We start from the raw sequence: 16,144 nt of genomic DNA on the forward strand, positions 1-16,144 counted from the left end.
AGCTCCCTGTGGCTTTGGGATAAACTCCAAGCTCCTTAGCGTGACATACAAGGCCCCCTTCCTGATCCAGCCCAACCAGCTCGTCTCTTGCTGGGCCCTTCCCTTCCGCTTCCTCGTGGTGTGCACATGTGTGTGTAAACACACACACACACACACCCCATGGTCCAGCAAAACAACCACAGCATGTCTGCCCTGGCGCCTTTGCACATACTTCACCTGATGTCTTTTCCTCCCTCTCTGCCTGGTGAATCCCTCTGTATCTCCAAGACTCAGCCCAGGTGTCGCTTCCTCCAAGAAGCTCTCCCTGACCACCACCCACTCACTGGTATAGACTTCTCTGTCTCCCCATGCTGACCCTCATCCCAGCATTTGCCATCCTAGGATGATTTTAATTGTCCTTGTACTTGTCAACCATCTTTGCAGGACTGCGACTGACTCCAGGCTAGAGGTCATATGCTCTGTACACATTTTGGTAACTCCAGCTCACAATATGAGTCCCAGCAAAACAGATGCTCAGCCCTCTCTGTGTCTGAATACATTTTTTAAATGGATGAGAAGATACACTGATAGGTGGATCCTGATATCAGAAACCTGCCTCTGTGGGAGTCTTGTTGTTCAGGCACTAAGTTGTGTCTGACTCTTTGCGACCCCATGGACTACAGCACTCCAGGCTTCCCTGTCCTTCACCATCTCCCACTGTTTGCTCAAACTCACGTCCATTGAGTCGGTGATGCCATCCAACCATCTCATCCTGTTGCCCCCTTCTTCTCCTGCCCTCAATCTTTCCCAGCATCAGGGTCTTTTCCAATGTTGGCTCTTCTCATCAGGTGGCCAAAGTATTGGAGCTTTAGCTCCAGCATCAGTCCTTCCAATGAATGTGCAGGGTTGATTTCCTTAGGACTGACTGGTTTAATCTCCTTGCTGTTCAAGGGATTCTCAAGAGTCTTCTCCAGCACCACAGTGGGGGATCTTCAGTTCAGTTCAGTTCAGTCACTCAGTCATGTCCAACTCTTTGCGACCCCATGAATCGCAGCACCCCAGGACTCCCTGTCCATCACCAACTCCCGGAGTTCACTCAGACTCACGTCCATCAAGTCAGTGATGCCATCCAGCCATCTCATCCTCAGTCGTCCCCTTCTCCTCCTGCCCCCAATCCCTCCCAGCATCAGAGTCTTTTCCAATGAGTCAACTCTTTGCATGAGGTGGCCAAAGTACTGGAGTTTCAGCTTTAGCATCATTCCTTCCAAAGAAATCCCAGGGCTGATCTCCTTCAGAATGGATTGGTTGGATCTCCTTGCAGTCCAAGGGACTCTCAAGAGTATTCTCCAACACCACAATTCAAAAGCATCAATTCTTCAGTGCTCAGTCTTCTTCACAGTCCAACTCTCACATCCATACATGACCACAGGAAAAACCATAGCCTTGACTAGACGGACCTTAGTCGGCAAAGAAATGTCTCTGCTTTTGAATATGCTATCTAGGTTGGTCATAACTTTTCTTCCAAGGAGTAAGCGTCTTTTAATTTCATGGCTGCAATCACCATCTGCAGTGATTTTGGAGCTCCCCAAAATAAAGTCTGACACTGTTTCCACTGTTTCCCCATCTATTTCCCATGACGTGATGGGACCAGATGCCATGATCTTTGTTTTCTGAATGTTGAGCTTTAAGCCAACTTTTTCACTCTCCACTTTCACTTTCATCAAGAGGCTTTTTAGTTCCTCTTCACTTTCTGCCATAAGGGTGGTGTCATCTGCATATCTGAGGTTATTGATATTTCTCCCAGCAATCTTGATTCCAGCTTGTGCTTCTTCCGGTCCAGCGTTTCTCATGATGTACTCTGCATAGAAGTTAAATAAGCAGGATGACAATATACAGCCTTGATGTACTCCTTTTTCTATTTTAAACCACCATCTTAGGGCAATGAAATCTCAAATTCCGCTTATCCAGAGCTGTGGGAGCCTCCCTAGATAGGTGGGAGACAAAGCAATACATGAGCACGAAGGACACAGCTTCGCCAGTTCAGGCCTTAGAGATACGTGGAAGTTAACACAGGTGCTGAGCTTTATATGTGATCTTTCCTGTGCTGTCATTTTAGGAAAAGGGGCTTCCAAATCTGCTTGCAAAAGGCTTCTGGTTACAAGATTGAGATTCTATCAGTGAAAAATCCTATAAAACTAAAATAAAAGGGGAGTGTGGACCCCTGCTGTGGGAAGAAAGGTTCTGATGAGATGGAGCCAAAAGGTGGGCAATGGATCAACAGTTCAGAATTTTGAAGGCAAGATGCAGCCTGAATTCCATATACGTTTGTATAGAGGATCTGCGAACATGCTACAAAGGGTGCAGCAGGGTGAGGTGTGGTCAGCGCTGATCATTCTGGAATTGAGTGATCACACCTGGGTTCGCCAAGGCACCCCCCCCCCGACCCCCGCTCTCCACCAGGTTCTTTCTGGAGCCACCCCTTCCCACTGGGGCCCTCCCCTAGTCTGGGGAGGTGGACACTGGGCAAGGGGGCAGGGGACAGCTGCTTTCAGGCCAGAGCTTCACGATCCCTGCTTCTGATAAGACAGGCTGCCACTCTGAACTTTTCACATTGCAAAGCTGATTCCTAGCCCAGAATACCTGTCACTGCCTGGATGGGGGTGGGGAGTGGGGCCATGTAAACCCACAGTATTAGCAACCTGTCCCCGGCCCAGGCTTCTGCTCGGCAATCGTCCCCCACTCTCTGCCACACTCACCTCTCCCCCAGGACACAGACAACATCTGATTTATCATCACATCCCCAGATCCTAGCACGCAGCCTGCAGTGCCTATAAATGTCTGTTGAGTGACTGTATGGGAAAAAGCCTGGAGGGTGGGGGGAGGGGGTGCTGAGTCAAGCCCAGCATCTGCACAAGGACTCAGAGCCAAGCCACAAGGCAGCTGAAGAACAGAAGCAGCCAACCCCTGGGGAGGCGGGTATATCTAGCCACTACCTGTCAGCTGTGCCCACTGCACCCCAAAGCCAGGAGGCCCTCCATGAGAGCAAACCCACCTTGAGCAAGTCACCGAATGGGTGGCACCTCAGGCTACCCATCTGTGAAATGGGGGTTAATCAGCATTGTTGTGGAACCAAATGAGAGAGGAAACCTCTTACCTACAGCCAGTGGCAAAGGAAGCAAACTTGGAAACTCCTTGGAGGAGAGGCCTGCAGCACTGAGCTGTGGGGGACATCAGCTACCTTCACCTCCAGTTAGCCTCCAACTCCCTGGGGTGGGACCCATTCTTATCTGCAGCTCCCTCCATGCTAAGATAGGTGTTAGCAAACTGCCTGCTATTTCTTTCTTTTTGAATACTTATTTATTGCCGCACCAAGAGGCATGTGGGGTCTTAGCTCACCACTAAGAGATTGAACCTGTGCTCCTTGTACTGGAAGTGTGGAGTCTTAACCACTGGACTGCCAGAGAAGCCCATGCTTGCTTTTTCAATGCTGAAGAATCTGCCTGCAATGCAGGAGACCTGGGTTTGGTCTCTGAGTCGGGAAGACCCCCTGGAAAAGGAAATGGCAACCCACTCCTGTATTCTTGCCTGGAGAATCCCATGAACAGTGGAGCCTGGCATCCCAGTCCATGGGTTCGCAAAGAATCAGACACAACTGAGCGATTAACACTTCCATCCCTCTTCTTTTGCAGCGTTTAGTAATTAGGCTACACGGGGTTGTGTGTTTCACCTGTACCATCTCATTTACTCCATATCTCCCATCGAGGGGGATAACCTGATCACTCCCATTTAAGAGCCTGGGTCTCTAAAGCTCAGCTGGTCAAGGCCAGACAAACCAGGGCCAGGATTCAGACCCCAGCTCCCTGCTTCCAGAGCCCACCCTGTGTCCACTCAGCTGCCTGCCTCTCTCCCCACCCCAGCTTCAAAGGAGGCAAGATGAAATCCTGAAAGGGGGTTGGTATGCTTCCATCAGATCTCTTTGAAAACATGCCAGGATGAAGCTCCCAGGCATGGTGCCACACACAGAGCACCCCCCCAGCCAGACCTCCCCAACGCTGCCATGTGGTGACAGCCCCAGCCTCCTGACCCCTCCCCTCCTCTGCAGGTCTGGGCCGTTTTCCCCCAAGGCATGCTTCCCATGTGACACCTCCCATCTGGGAACCATGCAAAGTGCTTCAGAAGAATGATGGGGGGCAGGGGACCCCCACCCCTGCCTGAGACCCCAGGCTTCTCAGGAGGGAAGGGGCACCAAGGAGGCACACAGCCTCAGGCTGGACAAGGTGGACACCAGATGCTTGCCTGGGGGTCTGCCAGAGGCCCAAAAGCCACCCCAGAGGAGACCAGGGCCCAGGGGAGGGAGACCCTCAGCTTCTTCCAAGGAATGAGAAGAGAACATTGGGACAGGGAGGCTTCTGGGGGGGGTCTGTGGGAGGGAGCAGGAGCCTAGCACAGGTGGGGACACAGACAACTTGAGCTGTTACTTTGTCATCTGGACCCCAGGTGGCAGCCATGGCTCCGTTTGAAGCGGGGCGGGGGGGCGGAGGGCTTTGGGCAGATGGCACCAGGCTGAGATTTCCACGGGATTGAACAAAGGAGCAGCGGTGACAGCCAGAGAGGACAGAAGGCAGCCCCTGGGGCCTGAGGGCTGGAGAAGGAGCTCAGAGAGGGCCCAGGCCTGGCCAGCAGCCACTGGGGTTTAGGCACATGACTCTACCACACCGCCCCGCCCCTACCAGAGAGGACAGACAGGGAAGGAGAGAACACCAGTAGCCTTGGGAACACCAGGGCCACTGCCATGTGAGCTGTGACCATCTGGAGATCCAGAGCCGCACGCTCTTAGCTGGGTGAGCCCCAAACACAAGAAACAGGGGACCCACATGTTGCTCCTGCAGACAAGGAGATGGGCATTCGTGGTCCAGCAGCTCAGAGCCCCAGCCTCCATGATTGGTAGGAGGGTGCCTCAGCCTCTAAACTTCAGCAAAGCCCCACTGAGAGCCTCCAGCTGGGCCCGGTGCTATGAATTAGCACCCCTCCCCGTTTCTTCCCGCCCTCAACCCCTGCCACTGCCCTGCCCAGGCTCAAAGCCTGTCATCTGGACACTGTCCCCCTCTCCCAGAGGCTGCCCTCTCCCAGCAGCCTCACAAAGAGATCTTTCTAACACCAAGAAAGAGCAAAGCTCCAGGCTGCAATGGCTCTCCAGGACTCAGATGACCAAGTTCAAGCCCCTCAGCCTGGTACTCACTGGCCCTTCCTGGGTCAGTCTCCCAGCAAACTCCTTTCAGTATTCCTTCCAGAACTTTACGCCCCACTGGCCAGCATGTGATGCTTCAAGCCCCCTTACACATACTCTTCCATCGGCCAGGAATGGGTGCCCTGTCTTGTGGCTCAGAAATGCTTTGCGGCCACCAACCTCAGCTCCAATGCCACCTCCTCCATGAAGCCTTCCTGATCCCCAGAGCAGAGCTGCTCTCAGAGCTCAACGGTGAGGCTGGATGCTCAGGTGACGTGTCCTGCCTTGAGCCCCAGGTACACTGTCCGCTTCTCCTCCCAGCCTATGGGCCCCTCACAGACACAGGCGGTGCCTGTGGGGTACAGGGCAGACCCCAGAAATCTGTGCCCATGGGTCACCCTCCCTCCAGTGCTCAGGGCCACACTGCCCTCACCTCCAGGTCCCAAGGCTCTGGGTCTTGGAGGCTCAGAAAGAGAACAAAGGACCCACTAAACAGAGATCTGCTGGGCCCTGGGATGGGACAAGGTTTGGGAAATGGGAATGCAGTGGGGCCCCTGCCTTTGAAGAGGCAAATCTTTTGATCTTCTGAACTTCAGAACTTAAGGGAAAAGTTCCAGATTAAGAAGTGGTGCTTAAAAGGTATAAAGCATAATACTAAGGTCAAAACTCCAGTCAAAGCAAAGCAGGTAGTGGGAGGGGGGATTCTTCCAGTAAACTCAGTGCTCTGGATTGGGAAGACCCTCTGGAGAAGGGAAGGGTTCAGACAAAAAAGACTAAATCTGTATGCACCACATGAGAGACTGCAAGACTGCTTTCACACACTCTCAAGCGTGCTGAAAGAATCAACAGATCATCAAATGAATGAGTGATCTTCCCACAAACTTGTGAGGTCAAAATCATTACCATCTCCATCATGGACAGGCAGAATCTGAGACAGAGAGAGAGGCCCAATTAACTTGACCAAAGACAAACAGTTACTGCTAGACTGAACTCAAGTTTTCAGATTCCAGGTTTGTGATATCATCTACCATATCACGTGGCCTTCCTTCATCCATCCAACTCCACCCACTCCTCCAGACACTCAGCTAGGGGCCAGGGCTGCAAAGAAAGGACACCTCCATGGCAGGTAGCATCTCCCCTCTTTAGTTAGTTGGTCTGGAGCCCAACCCACTCTTGCAAGAGCCAATTACAGGCTCTTTTAGGCTATCTCTGGGCCACCTCTTTGGTAGAACCCTATTTTGTTCCTGTGCTTGGATGTTTCTTCCACTGAGTGGCAAACTCTTGAGGGTTGTCCAGACCTCACTGAGTGATTTGGATAAATTTGGGCAAGTGGGTGGAGCATCCAGCCACAGTTAGCCTCACCCTCCTCTGGCTCTGTGCCTGAAATCACTGGATGGGGGACTTATGCTGGGGGGAACACCTTGGACCCTCCTGTCCTCAGCAGGACAGAAGGACCCTCCTGGCCCCCTCATGAGTTTTCAACAGTAAGAGACAGAGAATCGAAGTGGAGGAGGAAAGCTTTAATGGCTACCAAGAGGCTCACAGTATTTGAAGCCGCATATGGTTAACCCAGCCCATTCTTCCAACCACTCTCACATCCACCCTAGGAAATACAGTTCCTCCCTAACTATGTTCCCCAAAAGAGCCACCCTTCAAACAACTTTCCAGGTGACATGTCAACATGTGTGTTGTGCTCAGTCGTGTCCGACTCTTTGTGACCCCAAAGACTGCAGCCCGCCAGGTTTTTCTGTGAATGAAATTTTCCAGGCAAGAATACTGGAGTGGTTTGCCATTTCCAACTCCAAGGGATCTTCCTGACCCAGGAATCCAACCCAGTGTCTCTAGTGTCTCCTGCACTGGCAGGCAGGTTCTTTACCACACCACCACCTGATATGTCCACATGCTGATTACTAAAGCCAAGAGGAGGAGAGATTTAAAACAGCAGAGTGAAAAGAAGCCCAGGGAGAAGATAGTCCAAGGCCAAGTTCCAGCTCTCACTCCCCAGATGAGCAGGGCCTGCCTCCATCCCAGTTCTGCTCCTGCTGGTGGGTCTGATCATCACTCACATCCTATGGATAAAGGTCTAAACACTGAGCTGTATTTCTGCTTTGCAAATAAGATCATCTATAGACACAGAAGGCAATGGCACCCCACTCCAGTACTCTTGCCTGGAAAATCCCATGGTTGGAGGAGCCTGGTAGACTACAATCCATGGAGTCACAAAGAGTCGGACACAACTGAGTGACTTCACTTTCACTTTTCACTTTCATGCATTGGAGAAGGAAACGGCAACCCACTCCAGTGCTCTTGCCTGGAGAATCCCAGGGATGGCGGAGTCTGGTGGGCTGCCGTCTATGGGGTTGCACAGTCGGACACGACTGAAGCAACTTAGCAGCAGCAGCAGCATAGACACAGAGAACAAACTACGGACACCAAGTGGGGAAGCGAGGTGAGATGCATTGGGAGATTGGGATGGACATATAGACATGACTGACGCTACTCATACAACAAATAACTAATGAGAACCTACCATAGAGCTCAGGGAACTCTACTCAGTGCTCTGTGGTGACCAAAATGGACAGGAACTCCAAAAAAGAGGGGAGATACATTTATAGCTGATTCACTTTGCTGTACAGCAGAACTAACACAATATTGTAAAGCAACCATACTCCAATAGAAACTGATTGAAAAATTAAAAAATAAACACGGAACTGCCCCAGAGTCCTTTGCCCTGGCCTCAGTGAAGCTCCAGATGGAGAATCCGGGGGACTGGCCTCGCCAGGGCTGACTGGGGTCTGAGCCGGATGGAAGCACAAACCAGGTGTGTCTATAGAGAAACATACCTTCCCAAGAAGCACTGCTCAGACACAGTTCAGTCCTAGCCTGGAGGCTCTAGGGTGCCTGTTGAGGCAGACTCTACAGTGCTCCGAGGGCTCAGACTTTAGCAGCCAACTGGTGGCCCACAATATCCACTTCTGCCTGACTAGGCAGACAGGAGGGAAGGGGCAGGGGGCCGGCCATCTGCTTCATCCAGGCGTCTCTTCACTTCCAGCCAGACACACAGGACACAGGACAGCACCCCACAGGGCTCCAAGTGGAATAAGGGAACCCCTCACCCCAAAATAAAGCATGCTTCCAGAGGAGCTGTGGAAATAGTCCTGCTGAAGACCAGAGGATGCGGCGGCAGGGGAGGGCCAGGGGACTTCTCCGCGAGGAAGATGAAGGCTGCCAGGCTAACCCCACCAGCCCAGCTGTCGGCCAAGCTTCCTTTAGAGAGTGTGCACAGGATATGAACACAACTGCTCTTCCCCCATGGAACCACTGGGCTCTGGGGGCAACCAATGGGCCCACCAGGGCATCATCTCCAAGGGACTTGTGAGGCCAGAGCTAAGTGTATGGGGAGGGTGGGGGCGGTGAGGGGAATACTGGAGAGAACCTCCCCCGACCTTGCCCTCTCTCCAGCACTTGCAACCGCCAGGTCGAGGTTGCTGCAGACATAGCGCAGCAAACCAGCCCTCTGCTGCCTGTATTCCCCTCTCCACCAGCCCTCACTTCCTGTGACTGAAAACCTAGGGGATCCAAAGGAGAAAAAGAAATAGTCACTCCCTCTCTCCATCTCCTGATCCCAACCATGGCGTTCCGACACGGGATAAGCCAAGCGCTCCATAAACTGAAGCCCGCCCTTCCAGCGAAAAGAGAGATGACAGAGTCTAATGTTGTTAGAAAAGTGCAGTGGAGTTCCGAGTCTGTCCATCTTGGGTGCTGCTGGGGACCAGGCGAGTGTGGGCAGCAGCGGGATCCCAGGGCAGGGCTGTGAGGCTGGAACCCTCACGTCCCGCCTTCCCAGTGCTCAGAGAAGGGTCAGAGGTCTCCCTCCCCGCCCCTGCCTCCCCACTGGGCGAGCCGGCACAGAGCAGGCATCATTCGTGGGCACAGATGCTCTGGGAAAACAGACACCCGGGACGTTATCCGGAGCAGAGGACCCCCACCCCCTCCCGGAGGCTTCCCCTGAGAAACGAAACACCGCAATTAGCAGCCTCCAGTCATGAATCTCCGTCTACACTTAGGAAGATGCAAAAGCTCTACTTAGGGTAATTTTCCGGACAAAATACATACGTTTCGCCTTTGCCCATGCCTCCGTTCAAGTTCACCAAGAGACGGAGAAAAACCTCCGCTGACCGGAAACCTGGCATGCTGGCAGAACGAAGGGAGCTGCCGCTAGGTAAGCGTCTCCTCTTAGAAAAGGCAGTGCGCACCCCAAATCCTGTCCTCACCCCTTCCCCGGGCCCGGATCCAACGCTCCATCCCGGAAAACGGACAGTCCCTGAGGGTTCCAAGGCGGGTACGCGGCTCGGGAAACTGCCTTGAGCACCCCCGCCCCATCCCGCTCGTCCGAAACCTCCCTCCACCCAAGCGCACACACTCCCGGGCGAAGCCGCCCCGGCCCCGCGAGAGGCACCCTCCGCCAGCGCGCCCCGAGCCGGAGCAGGTGCAGCCCCGCCACGCTCCCGGCCGTGTCTACACAAACTTGTTGGCCCGCGGCTGGGGAAACCCTGCCCGCAGCCCGCGCAGGGGTCCCGGCTGGAGCACCCGGAGACTGCACTCACCCACGCGATCGCGGCCGGCTGGGGCGCCCGCTCCCCGCCTCCCCGGGGCGCTGAGCCCGCAGCCCCGCAGTGCCCGGAGCCTAGGCGCCCCCGGCGCCCGCACGCCCCCGGGTGGCCCGCGGCGAGGAGCGGCCCAATGCGCCCCGGGCACAGGGCGCCGCCGCCTGGCTCCCCGGGCTGCGGACGTCCGGGCTGAGCCGCGGCGGCAGAGCTAGCGGGCGCCGAGCGGGCAGCGGGGCGAGCGGGCGAGCGGGCGCCCGGCTCTGCACATGCTCACTCGCGCGGCCCGGGGACAGCGGCCGGCCGCCGCCGGGTCCTAGAGGCGACCGTCCTCCCGCCGCCCGTGGGAGGGGTCGCCCAGGTCCTGGGGACCAGCCCACCCGGCGCAGCCACACTCGCAGCTGGGAAGCAGAGTCGCAGGCACCCACTCCCATACACACACTCCCATACACACACAAAGAGCCTCCCTTGCTGTAATACACACCAGGTTAATGCATTAGCGCTCACACCAACGCATGTCTACACAGACACACTGGGCACTGCCACATAGAGGAACACACTCCCACACTCGCCCAAACACACGGGGACGCACAGTGATGCAGACACACTGAGCCACTGCTTCACAGACACTCTGACACCCACACTCACACACACAACACACACAAACACAGGGCTCTGTCCTGGGACACTGACAGCCACCCAGTTTGTAGCACTCTGATACCAACCCACAGAGGCAGACAGACAGACGTTGGATCGCTGTCCCATGCAGAGCTAGACACTAACATTCACATCCTTATGCACACACACACACACACACACACACTCTGAGACAGTCACCCACAGATCGCTACCCCACAAGTACACTGACACCATCTCCCATACCCACACACTCAGGGCTCTACCACCAACCACTGCACTGCCCCACACAGACCTACAGTGACAGACCCACACCGAGGTGTAGCGATCCACACACCGGAGTCCACTGACACATAGCCTGCTGTGTAGAGAGTCATACTGGCCATTGGCCCACAGACCCCCTGAGGTGGATAGGCACTGATACAGACACACAGGTATACAGCCACACTGCTACACACCCATCCCCTTTTTAAAATAAGGACTGGATCCAACCTTTAGGATTCTCCCTCCATGCCCTACTCCTGCTCCTCAGAAGTCCCCAGGCCACCGTGATGCCCCTGCCCTGCCAGGCACATCCTTGGCCCTTGTCTCACCTGGGGCTGGCTGCTGAGATGCTCCGAAGGAAGACTGGGGACCAGCAGAGGCTGCAAGAACAGGTGGCGCTGGCATGGCTCTAAGCAGGTCTTCCTGAAAGGGAGTCGCATGCCTCCGACTCCCGCTAGGGGCAGCACTGCTTGGCAAGGCTGGGAGGAGCCGTTTTCAACAGGTGGAGGGCAGGCGGGGAGAGGATTAGCTTGGGGACCAGTCGGAGCCCAGCTTTATGTAGGTCAGTCAAGTGGCATCCAGAGGGGAAAGGGAGGCGCTTAGGTTAGCCCGGCTAGTCAGGCCAAGTGCAGGAATTAGGAGAGTCAGCCCCCCTCCCTGGGATGAAGGTGGGGAGTGCTGGGGCCGGGAGGATCTGGAGGAGGGAACAGGAAGTGAGGGGTGATGCTTTCAGGAAAGCCCCCATACACGTCTCTTTGAAGTGTGAATGTGTGTGTTGCTATTATTGTTGCTGTTGTTAAGTCACTCAGTCTTGTCGGACTATTTGCGACCCCATGGACTGCAGCACGCCAAGCTTCCCTATCCTTCGCTATTTCCCAGAGCTGGCTCAAGTTCATGTCCATTGTTGCTCTTATTACCAACGACAATAATCCACTGTACATTTTTTGCATTGCGTTTTGATTTTTGAAGCCCTCTCCAGGACAGCTACATCATTTGTGGGACCCAGCGCAAAATGAAAATGTGGGCCTTTGTTCAGGAATGCGTAAGAACTTCAGGAAAGGAGAACAAATGCATGAAACCCCGTGCAGAGCCCTTCTGAGCTCAGGCCCCATGCCCTGCACGGGTCTCATGCCGGTGGAGCTGGCCCTAACTCTTTCATGCCCTTGGTGCCCCCTTAGAACTCAAAATAAGTGGTGCATGTCTTCACCATCTTCATCTGCAAATTAGAGAAAATGCACCCATTCTTGGGCTTTTGTGAGGATCAAAGGAAATGCTTGGTGAGCTAGTAGCACTGTCTGCCACAGGATACACACGTAATGCCTTTTAGTAAACATGATATGAAGAGCTTTCTCCCAAGGCTTTGCTACGATCCAGAAATGCCACCTGTGCAACGGTCTCTTGATCCACGGGCTTACAGTACCTTCTCATCCTCCAAATGTCACCTCCCCAGAGGCCTGCCCAGACATCCCAGGCTGCATAAAGCATACTCCGTCCTCATCTTGTGGATTTACTTGCTTATTGTCTGTCTTCTCCCAGACCTTCCCAGCCCCCACAGCTAGAATTTCAGCCCCCACAAAGCCAGGAAAATTCTCATCTCATTCAGAACTATATCCTTAGTGTCTAGCTTAATTCTTGGCACATAGGCACGCCCACCACATATTTACTAGATAAATAATTAACTGGTTTTTTAAAAAGCAATATGCATGACGTATTTTTAAGGAACCCAAACAGTTTCCCAATAGTTTCCATGTGTCTTCCCAAAAACTCAGAGACTGCTTATTCCTCTTCAGGTCACAGACAGATCCATGTTTGTGACCAACCACTTTATAATGGTTCGTTGGGTTCTACTGGCCAGCAGGGAGACCAGGATGGAGCGTGTGGATGGCACATGGTCTCTCATCCCCCTGCCAGGGGCCTATGGTGGGTTATGGAAGCAGGTGCCCCTTCAGTACCTGCCAGCATCTGCATCTGAACACCCTCCTCCTTTGACTACATAGCTCTTGGCTGCTGCTCCATCAGGACCCTGGCAGGTGACATGGGCTTGACCATCTCAGGGTAGCCTGTGAAGGTTGCCTTTCGCTCCTGGCGGAGCCCTGCATCATTGGAAAAGGCATCATTCAGAGACCCAGAGAACCTTTGGCAACATCTGAAAAGATGAGGATGCGGTTTCTTCTTTCCTCCTTTGCTTTTATTCCCCTGTGGTGCTGTGACTGGTGCCCCCTCCGTGCACTCAGACCTGAAACTGGCTTCACCACTTTGCTATGCTGCCTATTTACCTGCTCTCTCCCATGAGCACGCCACAGAGGCTTAAATATGCCTCTGCGAAGACGCCAGCGACACAGATGGTAATTGTACCCCCTGCTGAGCTGTGTCTGCAGATATCAGAGTGTGAGGTGGGGAAGGGTGGGGATCTGTACCCGCTGCCTGGCAAGGGAGGACAGGTCTGGTCTGGGAGCAGCTGGACTTCCTAGGTAGGCGCCAGAGGTGCCCTGAAAGTTTCAGGAATCCAGAGGCAGCTGGCATCAGAATGAGGAGGAAGCCTGAGTCCCATTTTTTTTCTTTTTCAAAAAAATATTCGTTATTTATTTCTTTTTTTATAAATAAAGAAATACGCTGGGTCTTAGTTGTGGTATGCAGTATCTTTTAGCTGCAGCATGTGGGATCTAGTTCCCTAACTAGGGATCGAACCCGGGCCCCCTGCACGAGTCTTAGCCACTGGACTACCAGGGTAGTCCCCGAAATTCCTTGTCTGACTAGGCTAGAATAAGCTGTGTGACCTCATGCTGAACTTACCTTCTTTTGTCCTGGTTTGCCTTTCTGTAAAATGGGCGGTCATCTAATTCATAAGTGAAGGGCCTTGCTTTGAGCGAGGCATGGGAACGAAATGAGAGTGCTTTGAAGTCAAGTTCTGCTTCTCTGGTTGGGCACACGAAATCATTTTGCCCGGATGTAATTTTTTAATCTGCAAAATGGGGAACGAGTCCGCTTTCTACTGCAGAGTTCCTGGCACAGGGTAATATATTCAGTAAGTGACGACATGAATGATTCTTCCAACTGGTGGTATGATGACAATTCTACCTGGCCGTGGTGTGGTGTGGGGTCTGATGTTGCAGGTCCTGGCCAAGAGTGTGTAGGATTCAGTTTAGAACTGCCTGACCCCGCAACCCTTTCTGTCTGCAACGGGCTGGGGCTGGGGAACAGAAAGCACTGAAGGATCACCAGCCAAGGGCAGAGGTCTGACAAGTTAGACGCAGGGCTCACAGGCTCAGTTATCAGCCAGAGGGTTGTGAGGGTGCTGGGGCAGGAAGTTGGCTCTGATGGAGAGGGTGGCAGAGTGGATTCTGTCTCTGCTCCTCCTGCCTGGTGTGCACATGCGTGCTGAGCAGAGGAAGCACCCTGTCTTTGCTCCGTTTTTATGAACTTCTCTGTAAGTCATTCATCAAAGGCCTTGAACTTGGAAACTGTCATTTAAGAAAAGCTGCTGGAGCACCTCAAGCAGATGGCAGTGATTCAAGAGGAGATGGGTTCATGTTAATGAACTTCTTATTTGGGAATAATTTTAGATTTCCAGAAAAGTTGCAAAGATAGCAGAGCATTCTTGTCTGCCCCTCGCTTAGTTTTCCCTATTGTTAATGTTTTACAGGGCTTTCCCTGTGGCTCAGCTGGTAAAGAATCCACCTTCAGTGCAGGAGACATCAGAGACATGGGTTCAACCCCTGGGTTGAGAAGATCCCCTGGAACAGGAAATGGCACTCCATTCCAGTATTCTTGCCTGGAAAACCCCATGGACAGAGGAGCCTGGCAGGCTATAGTTCATGGGATTGCAGAGTCGGACATGACTAAAGTGACTTAACACAATATCTTATGTGACAAGGTACCTTGCTCAAAGCTGAGAATTTCAGCTTGGCATGCTGCTCGCTATTGACTGGACTCCGGACTTGACTTGTGTTTCACCAGTTTCTTCTTTCCGCATGCGTGTCCTCTTTCTGTTTCAGATTCTATTCAGGGTCCAGGGTACCGCATTGTGTTTCGTTATCCCTCTCCCCAGTCTCTTCTGTTCTGTGACACTTTCTCATTCTTTCCTTGACTTTCATGACCTTGACAGTCCTGAGAAATACTGGCCAGATACCCTGTGAAATGTCCAGAGGGCTCCATTCAAATGGGACATCTCAGACTAGAAGGGTTTTTGAACCTGGTGGCATTAGGTGGCTATTTTTTTAAAAAAAAAATCTACATTGAACTTGCTACAGTATTGCCTCTGTTTTATGTTTTGTGGGGTTCTTTTTTTGCTATGATGCATGTGAGGTATTAATTCCCCAACCAGGGATTGAACCCACATGCCCTTCATTGGAAGGTGAAGTCTTAACCACTGGACCACTGGGAAGTCCCTCATGTGACTATTGATACCATCTCTATGTGTGAGCCTGTTTTGGTCCATTACAAGAGACCTGGTCAGCATCCTAGGGAAAGAAGACGAGGAAAGGCCACCATGGAGGAAATTTTGACAGGATAGGGGCTGGCAGATGGCTAGTGGCTGGAGGAAATACAACATCAAGTTCCAAATGTAATAACTGGCTGATTCCCGTTCCTGATATGCAGGGTCTGCTCATTATCTGCATTTCTCTTCAATCTGAGTGTCCTGGCCGCACAGGACATGTCACTGGGGAAGGAGAGCTACTGCCCTGAAACTCCCACTCCAGCCCTGCCCCTTCCATCCCCACACTCGCATGGGGCCCATGTTCATCTGCTTACACAGCTGGCCATCTCCCTTCACCTCAACCTGATTGAAAACAGCACATCGGTGGTAATAGGCACAGTAAAGTCTCCATAAACATCTTCATCAAGGGAAATTAATCCTTTGTTTGGAAATATTTTTAAGAACAAGAATCACACAGACTTAACAGAATAAGCTATGCCAGGGGGAAGAATGGAAGAGACAGGAAGTTTAAGGTGGACATGTACACACTGCTATATTTAAATGGATAGCCAACAAGGACCTGCTGTATAGCACATGGAAATCTTATCAATGTTATGTGGCCACCTGGATGGGGGTGAGTTTGGAGGAGTATGGATACATGTGTACCTATAGCCTAGTCCCTTCACTGTTCACCTGAAATTATCACAACATTGTTAATTGGCTATATCCCAATACAAAATAAAAAGTTTAATAAAAGAAAGAGAAACATGTTTGGTTCATTCCAATCCCTTTCTCTCCCTCCCCTTTGTAGGGATTTCTATTAGAGAACCTTAAACACAGCTGTGCTGCTATGCCAGAAAGTGGAGTGGCCACTTCAAGACCATGAGATGATAAGCCAATCCTCTATGTGGGGCAGAGCACAAAGACAGGAGAGACCTAGGTGTGAACCAACGGATGACCCCTCTCCCTGTGGACACATGTGAGAAAAATAAGATCTATTTGTATAGAAACGCA

The 16,144-nt window shown here is 52.6% G+C and overlaps 1 protein-coding gene and 1 long non-coding RNA gene across 2 annotated transcripts in view; one reads left to right on the forward strand and one right to left on the reverse strand.

The window, feature by feature from the left end:
* Positions 1-10,101, reverse strand: part of WSCD1 (WSC domain containing 1) — a 47,214-nt gene extending 37,113 nt beyond the window's left edge. The window contains exon 1 of the mRNA XM_069542801.1: positions 9,814-10,101. The gene's annotated coding sequence lies outside the window, so the exon portion shown is untranslated. The remainder of the gene's footprint in view (positions 1-9,813) is intronic.
* LOC138414932 (uncharacterized) lies at positions 9,135-15,890 on the forward strand. The gene is made up of 2 exons (XR_011247022.1): positions 9,135-9,428; positions 14,357-15,890. It is a non-coding gene; the product is annotated as an uncharacterized lncRNA (long non-coding RNA).
* Positions 15,891-16,144: the final 254 nt, after the last annotated feature.

This window comes from Ovis canadensis, chromosome 11, assembly GCF_042477335.2.
Source record: "Ovis canadensis isolate MfBH-ARS-UI-01 breed Bighorn chromosome 11, ARS-UI_OviCan_v2, whole genome shotgun sequence".
Classification (NCBI taxonomy): Eukaryota; Metazoa; Chordata; class Mammalia; order Artiodactyla; family Bovidae; genus Ovis; species Ovis canadensis.